This window comes from Prosopis cineraria, unplaced genomic scaffold (genome assembly GCF_029017545.1).
Source record: "Prosopis cineraria cultivar Desert tree isolate PC_DT_omini unplaced genomic scaffold, ASM2901754v1 PC1, whole genome shotgun sequence".
Classification (NCBI taxonomy): Eukaryota; Viridiplantae; Streptophyta; class Magnoliopsida; order Fabales; family Fabaceae; genus Prosopis; species Prosopis cineraria.
The window spans coordinates 45821116-45833715 of record NW_026555332.1 but is presented as its reverse complement, the minus strand read 5'-3'; the positions used below and the strand labels follow the sequence as shown (position 1 = coordinate 45833715).

General features: G+C 27.1%; 1 non-coding gene across 1 annotated transcript; it reads right to left on the bottom strand.

Moving 5' to 3' along the window:
• Nucleotides 1–3814: 3814 nt before the first annotated feature.
• TRNAV-AAC (transfer RNA valine (anticodon AAC)) lies at nucleotides 3815–3888 on the bottom strand. Its single transcript has one exon. It is a non-coding gene; the product is annotated as a tRNA-Val (tRNA).
• Between the last annotated feature and the right edge of the window lie 8712 nt (nucleotides 3889–12600).

The window sequence follows — 12600 nt, the reverse complement described above, 5'->3', positions numbered from 1 at the left end:
GGATCCTCTCTACAGTTAAAAATAATCCATGAACTTAGGAAATTTATCTTTTTTTTTTAGAACATTTTATATTTTAAAAAATTATAAAATGAAAAAAATATATTTTTTAAAAAAAATCACTTAAATTCATGAATTTCGATGAAAGAATCTCAACTGCCTATATCTTATGCCCAGTGCAACCATATCTATTTGGTATTACAGTGAGGCCTGTCAGCGTAGTTGCCTTTTTTGTTTGTGAACATACATTAACTTATCGTGCATGTTTATAAGTTTGCTCATTTTGCTGTTGCGTTTATTAATTTGGAAACTTAACTAATAATAGAAATTGGCTGTCCACATCCAAACTTCTTCCTTAACCAGGGTCTGCAGAAGCCAAAATTATGGCTCAGTAAAACCAGAACAAGTGAACTATCTAGTCACTTCCGCCAAAAAAACATAAAAGGACTATCCAGTCGCTGGTTTAGACAAAGTGAATGGTTCTGACTTCTGAAAGAAAACGCGTAGTCGCGTACGGGTAAAACCTTTGGTTCAATCCAGTAAAATATTGAAAGAATTACATATAAATTTCATATAAAAAAATAATTATTGCAAGGTACATTAATAATTAAGTTAAGTTCAAATCTTGTAGTAATTTATTTTTTTTATGTGTGACTTCAACTTAATTTTTTCTAAAGTATTTACAGTTTTTAAATCAATTAAATTATGTTACTGGATTTTGATTTTTGCACATACACACACAGATAGAAATATATATTATAAAATTATAAATTGAAACTTTATAAATTTTATGGTTATATATCTGTAATATTTTTTAATATATTTTTATTTTTATTTTTATTTGAAAACTTTAATATGTAATTTAAATATTTTGTTACTGACTATGAACCAATATCTTGACTAGTACTTGATTTTTAATGCATTGCCCTAAACAAGCTCGAGTAAACTTTCAAGGAAGAAGGTGATTGCTTCTCAATACTTATGTGGCATTAAATATTTGATGTGAGTTTCAAATTATGAACATGATTTATAGCACTCGTATTAAATATTTCCTGAAGGCAGGAAATGAATGAGGAACCTCATCCAAAAATGCAAAAATAATAATACAGCCAACATTAGGCCATTGTTTATTCCGTAACGGAGACACAAAATTCTCGATTCCTATTCGGTCTATGCTAACCTATCACCAATTATTCCGGCCAGGACACATAAATGATCATATTTTATTCAAAATCATGCTAAACACACTACTTCAAAAGAGTTTGGCATTGAGTTTAGTGTGTGTGTGTAAAAATAATTTTGTGATTTTTATTGTGCAATTTAAATTCCTAATAACATGTAGGGTGCGTTACCGTGAGGGCGCACGCGCGTGTTCACATCTTACACGCAAAGGGCGTGCCAAGAACCTTGATCACAGAATATGCCCAATTACCCATCACGATTATTTGAAAAAAGAATTCTTTGAAATATACATATATAAAGAGAATGGTTAAAGCATAATTTTCGTGGATAACCAAGCCAAACATGTACCTTCCTGCCAAGAATCTGGCGAGAGGGATGATGTTGAGAATTTAATGAACTTTGTATTTAATTTTATTTTAGTATAAATCAAATGTCATTCATATTATCGTAACCGAGTGGAAGTAAAAGAGATGCTTGGCTTTGTAATCTTTGCCACAGAGGGCAAGACCAAGTACGGTGTTTTTCTTTATTCACTTTAAATAATGAAGGGCAGTCTCATGAGATGCCTGCCTGGTTTGATTAATTAATAGTTTCCTAAACCTGATTTTGATGCATATAATTAAAGTAATATATACTACTTTCTTTCCTTCTGTGTGATGGAATTTGGACGGCAAATGCTGACCCTTCAATTTTCTTTTTAATTTCCCCTTTAAAAAATAGTTAGTTTTAATAGCAATAGTTTCTGGCCAAAAAAAAAAAATAAAAGCAATAGATTTTTATCCTGCCCATGCAAGATAAATAATAATTGATAGAATTTTTTTTATTAAAGGGTATATCGATGTGGAAAAAATTAGGTAGAAAATTTAAAATTCAATTAGTAAAAAAAATTTAGAGATAAATATTAAAAAAAATAAGAGTATTGAAAGAATAAGAAGAGGCGTGGAACCCAATTGATGCAGGCTGCATTATTCATGTGTGGCTTTGAAATAGTAGATTATAAATTGAAGTTGTAATTTTTTTTTTTTTTTTGTGCAGTGCACGAGAGTACATTTTGTTGATAATACAGAGACTAGCGCGCGCGCAGAGAGCGAGCAAGGGTTAAACCTCTTCTATATATATATATATATATATATATATAAGATATAGACACTAGACACCTTTTTCTTGGTAATGCATGGGAGAAACAATAATTTAAAAGTTTTTTTTTTAAGTTTGTACTAATCATTTGATAACATTCAACTTTTTTTTTTCTTTTGGCCAAATAACATTCACCTTTATTAAAACACACGGAGAAATATTGAAGGAATAAAATAGAGTTATATATAGAACCCTTTCCTCTCAATCTTAATGGGCTCCACTACTCAATTTCACTACTCTCTCTCTCTCTCTCTCTCTCTCTCTCTCTCTCTCTATATATATATATATATATATATCTTTCCTCTTCACTATTTATATACATAATTTCCCACTTTATTAAAAGTTTTGTTGTTTGTTAAATCTTCACTTCTAAAAAAAATAAAAATTAGTATTAATATTCCACACATTTTATTTTTCAATTAAATTGTCTGGAAGTTGAGAATTTCTGCATTTGCATGGAGACATTTTTTTTATTTAATTTGTATAAAATGTTAATTAAAATTATTTTGATTATCTAAACCTTATAATCTTTAAAAAAATAATATAAAGATACGTATTGTCACTTTACATTTTGAAATATTTTTTTAAAATATAATATATATTCATACAAAATTTTAATCTAATGATTTTTTAAGGTATAAACTTATTTTAAAAATATAAAATAATATATATTATTTTGTTTAAAATAGGCCCCCCCACAGTGGTAATGATGGCCGCGCCCGGGGACAAGCCCCGTGTGTATGGGCATTAGCAAGCCCACTTTAGAAATGAGAGGTTTTAAATGCATCACCGAGAAAATGGAGCCTCAACTGGCGGAGAGTGGAAGAGAGATGTGATTTCATTTTCCAGCCGATGACGACGCACGAGAGAGCATATAATTAAGTGAAAAGTAAAAAAAAAAAAGCATAATTAAAGGAGAAAATTATAATTAGTGATATATAATGAAAGGGGGCCATTCCCCTTTTGGCTAAACACATCACACATGCAATCTGTGCGCACTTTCCAAACGATGAAACCATGTACTTTTATATTAATTGCAAACACTTACTGTCCCTCCAGCTATAGCTTGCTTCACCCTTTGTATGCACGTATGAAAGTCATGTATATGGATCGTATGATGTGAGCCAAACACATGTTAGTTTGAAATAGCAATTACTACAGGTAGTTTCACTATATATGTGCATTTATATGTTTCCTCAACCCCTATATATGTAGATTGTTCCACTGAGGTCTTGTGTCTGGACCCAGAGTTTTTAAAAACAAAAGCGCATGTCAATGTCAAAACTTGTTGAAAGTTGTAATATTAAACTTCAAATATAACGTTTATTTGACGAATCTGGATTCTGTTCTGACCAATGTTGGTTCTAAGATTCATGGGCAAAACAACTTAAGGGCTCGTTAGGTTGTATATATGGAAATAACGGATTGTGTGGGCTGAGTTTGCCGGTTGTGATAACTATGTATGAATTTAAAATACAAAATAAATCAAAAACGTTGTTGGCGTCGCCCGGACTCGAACCGGAGACCTTCAGTGTGTTAGACTGACGTGATAACCAACTACACCACGACACCGGTTGATGTACGTACAAGTATCGTTTAGCTTAGTTAAAAACCGCGAACAACCTCAAACACGACAAGAAGACGTTCTGTCTCGTAACAAAGTAGACATTTTGCGGTTAGAATTCAGACTGGTTATTGAATTGATGGAGATATTGATTCATAATTTTTTAATCAAATTGTGATTGAACCATGGTGAAATCAGTTATAATTAAATTAATATATTTTAATAAAATATTGATAGTGTAACATAAAAATAATAATATCAAGAATAAAATTTCAAATAGTAATAAGGTAAATTAAAAAGTCAACAAGTTTTTATTTTCGTCCAATTAAATTTCTATTATGTTTGTGCGTGTAACATGCAAAGGGCATGCCAGACAGAACCGGTTTCAAACTTCCAATGCTCATCATATAAATAAGTATTGAGAATTGTTCAGATCTAATTTTTACGGTTTATATTTACAATTTTTTAGTTGATATTTTTTAAAATAAAAAATTATTTTTTTCAGAAAATGGTAATTAAGACATTGTCTTTATTTTGGATTTTGTATTCATTAAAATAACTTTTTTAAAGAAATAAAAGTAAAAAGTAGAAAATTTATATCATCCAGATTAAATCTAAATAATTCAAAAATGATAAGTTTTCAATACTCATTTATATGATAAGCATTAAAATTGATTCCATGCAGAACACTTTAATCACATAATATACCCAATTACCCATCATGATTATTTAAAAAAAAATTGAAACATACATATATAAAGAGAATGGTTAAAGTATACCTTCTGTGGATAACCGAATCAAACACGTTCCTCCAAAGAATCTGGCGAGGTGGATGGTATTGAGAATTTAATGATTTTTGTATTTAATTTTATTTCGCATGAATCAAATGTCAATCATGTTGGCGTAACCGAGTGGAAGAAAAAGAGATGCTTGTCTTTGTAATCTTTGCCAGAGATAAGGAAACAAGTACAAATTGACGAAAGTGATGACTATTTTCATGTTGTTTTTTTGTTGGTAAAATGTGATGAATATTTTTAATGATGGGTAAATTTCTCAAGGCTAAAAAAAAAAAAAAGCCGGTGCATTAAGAGCTATTTAAAATTATTTTTATTTTATTATTTTGAGAATTGATGTTTTGTAGAACATGTTCCGAGAACAAAAAAAATAATAAAAATAAGTATTTTTTTCATTCTTACTTGTTCTTCAGAACAATAATCACATAATACCTAAAAATTGTTTTCATTTTTCTGTTCTTTAAAATAATATTTTATTTTTTTGCTCTTCAAAATACTTTTTGAAAACACATTATCAAACAGATTTTTTTTTCTCTTGTTCTGAAGAATAGAAAACTGTTCGCAGAATAAGTTTTCAAACAGACCCTTAATTTCTCATGATGTGAAGTTACCAAGGGTCAAGTAAAAAGCGGCTATACATACCGCATGGTCAAATGGTGCAAGCATTGTAAACATCAAGAGCTCATTTGATATGCTTGAATTGAGGTGGGTGGAAATGAAATTGAGGTTTTGGATGATTTCACTTGGGTTTTCTTATTGTTTATGAAAGGTTGATTGTTGTTTTTATAATTGAAAGATGGCTGGAGATTATTGTTTTGATTTTTACGTACTAAGATGGATTCTAGAGATTGTCTTCAGTTCTTCGTCCAACTTCAATGGACAACTTTCAATTAACTGGGGGGAAGCAATTTTTTTTTTTGATGAAGGCATTTTAGTCATTTTATATTTTAAATATTAATATTAAATAAAAATAATATCTCAATTTCTCACTTGAGTTTGGATGAAATTGAGGTTTTGGATGATTCACTTAGGTTTTCTTGTTGTTTATGGAAGGTTGATTGTTGTTTTGATAGTAAAAAGATGGCTGGAGATTGTTATTTTGATGTTTACATACTAAAATGGATTCTAGAGATTGTTGTTTTCAGTTCTTTGTCCAACTTCAATGGTCAACTTTTGATTAACTGGGGAGAAGCAATTTTTTTTTTGGATGAAGGCATTTTAGTCATTTTGTATTTTAAATATTAATATCAAATAAAAATAATATTTTCAATGATGGGTAAATTTTTCGAAGGCTAAAAAAAAACAAGTGCATTAATTTTTCATGATGCGAAGATACAAAAGGTCAAGTAAAAAGCAGCTATGCAGACCGTATGGTCAAATGGTGCAAACATTATAAATATTAAGGGCTCATTTGGTATGTTTGAATTGAGGTGGGTGAAAATAAAATTGAGGTTTTGGATGATTTCACTTGGATTTTCTTGTTGTTTATGGAAGGTTGATTGTTGTTTTGATAGTAGAAAGATGGCTGAAGATTGTTGTTTTGATTTTTATATACTAAGATGGATTTAGAGATTGTTGTTTTCAGTTCTTTATCCAACTTCAATGGTCAACCTTCAATTGACTGGGCAGAAGCTTTTTTTTTTTTTTTTGATGAAGGCATTTTAGTCATTTTATATTTTAAATATTAATATTAAATAAAAATAATATCTCAATTTCATGAATATATCAAATATTTTTTCAAAACTCTATACTCATATCCATCTCCATGTTCCTTTTTATTTACATTTTCATCAAAGTCATTTCCCACATACTAAACGTTGCAAAAACTTCGGAAGAAGGAACGACGAATATGGAGAGAAGTGCCTCTCTTCCTCTGTCAACGGTGAAAAGAATATAATGGACAAGTCGTGTGTGTTCCACTTTAGAAATGAGAGGTTTTAAATGCATCACCAGAAAATGTGGCCTCAACTGGGACAGAGTGAAAGAGAGATGCGATTTCATTTCCAAGCTGATATCGACGCACGAGAGAGCACAAAATTAAGTGAAAAGTAAACAAAATAATTAAGGGAGCAAATTATTATTAGTGATATACTTCCTCCCATCCACTTTATTAATCATCTTTTAAAAAAATAAAGTAATCCTCTTTATAAATTATTAAATTGATAGTAATATTTTATTTTAAATAAAATATCTAAACTATCATTAAAAAGTAAGAAAAAAAGAGGGGGAAACTGACAAATAATAGTAAAAATTAATTATTTAGTCATTATAATTTTGACCTACTTATAACTTAATTCTTGAACTTTAACTTATTATAACTAAATTTTTGAAGTTTTAACTCGGCTGTAAATAAGTCCCTGAACTTTACTTCTTATAATTTAATCCTTGAAATTTTAATCTCTTAAATATTGATTCATATATTTTAAAAAATAAAATTATAAAAATAAAAATATTTTAAAATTTTAATATTTATAAATATTAAAAAGGTTTAGTAATTTAAGATATTAGTAATAAATTTTAAAATATTTTTAATCTTTATGATTTTATTTTTTAAAATATAGAGACTAATATTTAAGATGTTACAACTTTAGGATTAAATTGTAAGAGATAAAGTTCAAGGACTGATTTATAATTAAATTAAAATTTTAAAAATTAAATTATAATGAGTTAAAGTTTAAGAATTAAATTACAATTGTGTCAAAATTACAGGAATTAAATGATTAATTTTTTAAAAATAATATTATATAATTTATTTATTTTTTAGGGTTAGGTTTGTAATTTTATTAAATTTTATTTTTTAATTTTTTATTATATTAATATTAATAAAATTAGTAAAGTAATTTATAAATAAGAAGAAAAGGGAATATAATTAAAGGGGGCCATTCGCCAGTGGGCTAAACACATCACACATGCTAATCTGTGCACTTTCCAAACGGTGGAACCAAGCACTTTTATATTAATTGCAAACACTAACTGTCACTATCAGTCAGTCAGAGAGAAAACGAAAACGCACCAGAGAATTATCTTATTAATATTTAAAAAATAATTATTTAATATTTGAATTTAACCTCAATTTTTGATTCATTATAATTTAATTTATAAAATTTGAACTCAGTTATAAATTTATCTTTAAATTTTATCTTTTATAATTTAATCTTTAAAATTTTAACCTCTTAAATATTAATTTTTATATTTTAAAAAATAAAATTATAAAGATTAAAAATATTTTAAGTTTATAATTTTTATAAATATTAAAGGGGTTTAGTAATTTAAGATATTAATAATAAATTTTAAAATATTTTTAATATTTTTTAAAATATAGAAATCAATATTTAAGAGGTTAAAGTTTTAGAGACTAAATTGTGATAGGCAAAATTTAAAACTGATTTATAATAAAGTTAATACTTTAAGGATTGAGTTATAATAAGTTAAAATTTAAAAATTAAGTTATAATTGATTTAAAATTATAAAAATAAATAATTAATTTTTCTTATATTTATTTTTATTGAGAAGCACGGACAACGTCAAACGTGACAAAAGGACATTCTGCCTCAACATTGTAAACATTGGCAATTTGTTTTAAAACCAACTCTATCATTAAATCAGTGAAGGTGCTAATTTACATTTTTTTTAGTTGAATTGTGATTGAACTATCATCAGATCGGTTATAATTAAATTAATATATTTTAATAAAATATTGATAATTTAATATAAAAATAATAACATTAAGAATAACATTTCAAGAACCAATAACGTAAATTAAAAATTCAAAATTTTTTTATTTTATCAAATTAAATTTCTATTATATAACTTTTACTTTGATCAGACAATTTCCATTATTTAAATTAAATATGATTTTAGTAGTAAAAAATGATTCTTTTTAGACCCAACTACATGCTTGTGATTTGATTTGGGCAGTTTCGCCCATTAAAAAAATAGATTTTATTTTTTATTAAGTCTTAACAAATATTTTAATAAAAATAAATAAATCATAACTAATGTAATCACAGTTCTCACAATTTTAGCCTTGATGATTTACACTATCCAAAGCAATTTTTTCCATTTTAGCATCGATAATTTATGCTATTCAAAGCAACTCTTTCCTATCTCTTCACTAATAGCTCTGCAAATGCCATTTTTTGATCCACGATAGTTCTTCAAGATTTCAAATCCTCTGTTATTTCTATTGGGTCACCGTGCTCTTCCAATTCCTTCCTTCCCCATCCCATCATCAACTTCAGTTCATCTCCTACTATTTGTCCTCCTCCACCCTTTTTTCATTTTGTAGTCTTGTAGATCTAAACTCTATCGTCTTGTTGCTGCCACTTGTTGAAGAAGAAAAGGTAGATCGGGCCTTTTTTTCAATTTTTTTTCATTTTTTTCATCTTAATTTATTGTGTTTTATGTGCTACTTGTCACCTTTTTCTCTATTTCTCCCTTCTTTTTTGTTCTTTTTCCCGTTCTTATTCTCAATAAGGGAAGAAAATTTAACCCTTAAATGGTCTAACTCTATAAAACGAACCACTATCAGTCCAACCGTCTAGTTTGACCTACATTTAAAACCATTCATGAACATTTTACTTGTTAGGTTATATACATTAAATTTGATTATGATGATTTCACTTTTAAAAAATGGGAAATTATGGTTGCAAGGTTTTAATTAATATTTCTAACTCTTTTAATTTACATCTCTTTATTAATTTTTTTATAATTTTATAATTCCACTTTATATCAATTTCATTAAAATAATTCCTCCCCTACATTCAATGCCGAGTTAATGTTGTTCATCGTGGAAAAATCGGGTCACCCACACTATTCACATGTATATTAATGTACCTGTTAACGGAATGGTATATAAAGGCACACTTTCCTCATCCAACCAACATTAATTTAGCTGCCGGAACTTTTGCATGCACAGAAAAATCTCCACTTTTCTAAAAAAAGTCATAATTTATTCAAAAAAAATAAAACACTTTAACAATTTTAATTTTTAATATCAGATCAGTTTTACAGTGTAAATTCTCATGTCTAATATAGGAGAATTTATTCTCTTTCTTTTTTCTTTTTTAAATGATCTTGGAGATTGTGTAATTTTATTCAAAAACTTTTTGTTTACACAATAGTCATATTCTTTGTTTCTCTTTTTATTTTTGGATTCCTATCTATCCATCAAAGACATAATTCAAGACGTGAAGAATAAAAAATATTTTTATTATCCATTATCCATTTTACATCTTTTAATTTTAACTATTAAATGTATAAATATAATAAATTATAATTATATTCAATTAAAGAGATAAAAATTAAATCATATAAATAATAATAAAAGTTAATCAAAAATTAAAACAAACAAAGAAAAGAAATAAAAGAGACTATGTTCTATAAATTTAAAAGGTAAATAAAACACAAATTCATTAATGGAAATGGAAAGAAAGGGATTGGAACCCTCTATAAGAAATCTTATAATATTGAAAAAATTGTTATATTTTAGTAATTTTACAAAGCGCTAGCTGTACTTAAGAAGAAGAAGAAGAAGAAGAAGAAAGCACTAACCGTAATATTCCGTGTATATGGTCTTAATCATGTGAATTTGGATTCTGTTTAAATATCTTTTATAATTTTATTTGTGGAAAACAATTTACAGCATGTGTGAATTTGTTAACTGAGAAAGCTTGCATACTTTGATAGATTGAGTGCATCACATCATTTATAATCTGTTTAATTAAAATAATTTAAGTAATCTAAATAAAATCTTGTGTAATGTTTTTTTAATTGATTTTATTTTTATAACAAAATGTATATTTAATTTCTTGCATTTTTTCTTCTATTATCATTAATATCAAAATTAATTTATATTTAATGTGATCTAAATGTCATGATTTTATTAAACAAACTATAAATGACATGATACATTCAATTTATTTAAGTATTTCTTTGCAGAAATTACATATCCAATGCTTTAGTCTACTCAGCCCTCTCTCTCCAATTGAAAAGAGCCCTTTCTTTTACACACACACAATTTCACATTTCTATCATCTCTCTATATGAATATTTATATATTATAATATTCTATATTTAATTTAATAATTTTTTAATATAATAATCTTATTACTTATTAATAGAATAACTTAATAGAATAAATAATTCTAATACTGATTAAAATTAAATAACTCTAATACTAATCTAATACCTTCTTTAATATCTAATACTAATAAATAATTATTCTTAAAAATGAGATGCCCAATTTCTCACAATCTTAACTTAAGGAAAGGGGCCCTAACAAATAACTATCCATTGTGCATTAAGTGGAGGTGACCACATGGCATTGGTCAAGCCATAATCTCCCATCATATCCATCCTCGATCACAATATTTACTCTTATACTCCCTCTAAGGACATCACGTTTACGAGATTTCAAAATATATAAGCATATTTGAAAAAAAAAATTCATATTTCTCATACAATTTCAAATATTCACAATCGTGTTTGGAAGGACTTGAGTAATCATATATATCCATTTATCATCAAATTTTAATCCAAGACACTAGCATGCTTGAAAAGAATTGAAATAATATATATACATTTCAAAAAAGTATACAATGATAATAGAAATGTTTACACATATATTCCAATTCAGATCCAGACAATCAAATAAGCCCCTGCTAGGCACAGTCATTCCTAGTGCAATTTATACATATATATGTAATAATAAAATCCAACATCTTCCTAGTATATGAAAGAATAAATCATTATTACCTATTTTTTCCCAAGCCAAAACAACATGTGCAGGGACATGTTCAACACCACTAACTCAAATGTTACTCTACAAAATTAATCATAATCATAATCATAATCATAATAATAGTAATAATAATAATAATAATAATAAATTTCAGTAATTTATTTTGTTTATAAAATTAAATCTAACAATCCCCAACATTCCACAATTAATCCCTAAACTACTATATCTCATAACTTAAATTAATTTCCATAAATTGTTATCCATTTTTCTTCTCTATAAATTAAAAAACCAACTCTTTATACTCAATTTTTCCCTAAAGTCTCTAACCCTACCTCTAAGGTTTATCTTCCAACTCTCTCTCTCTCTCTCTCTCTCTCTCTCTCTCTCTCTCTCTCTCTCTCTCTCTCTCTCTCTCTCTGTATGTATGTGTATATATATATATATATATTTAATTCAAATCATTATTTTTAGCTTATTTATAAATAAATTTACCCTCTGGAGAAAATGTCCTACACCACTAGTTCATAATTCAATCAAAATTCATTTCCGGAAAATCTCTCATAACATTAAATCATACTTCAGGATCCTAATGATCTGGTAAAGACTAAACCATGTAAATTCTCAATCTAACATCATTAACTCTTTTAGCAATTAAAATAATTAGTTGAGGACAGCTAACAATTTAAAATCTATCAAATCTTAGGATTTTTTTTCCTAATAAGAATCTACGAATATCAAAAAGATAAAATAAGAGAAGCTAGACCACTTATCTAATTTTTGAAGCCTTGAAATTAACCCAATAAATATTTTGGAATTCAATAGCACCCAAATAAAATTCCTGTAGATATCTTTCTCCCTCACTATGGATCTCTCTTGCTATCTCACATCGCCTCATCATGCCCACGGCTGAAAAACCAGTAGTGCCTCCTTGCAGCATTCGTATTAATAATACCCTAAATGTTCAATTGAAAAAAAAAAATACCCTCAATGTCATAGCCCACTTATTGTCTTTGATTATATATATATATATATATATATAATAATAAAATTTTATTTTGTGTTTGTGTGTGTATTTAAGACTTTTATAATATGAAATGTTTTAAATCTTAATTTAATATCATCAAATCATAATTTTCTATTTTTCTAAAAAAATATATGTTTAATTTTTTTGAGTAAACATGCTT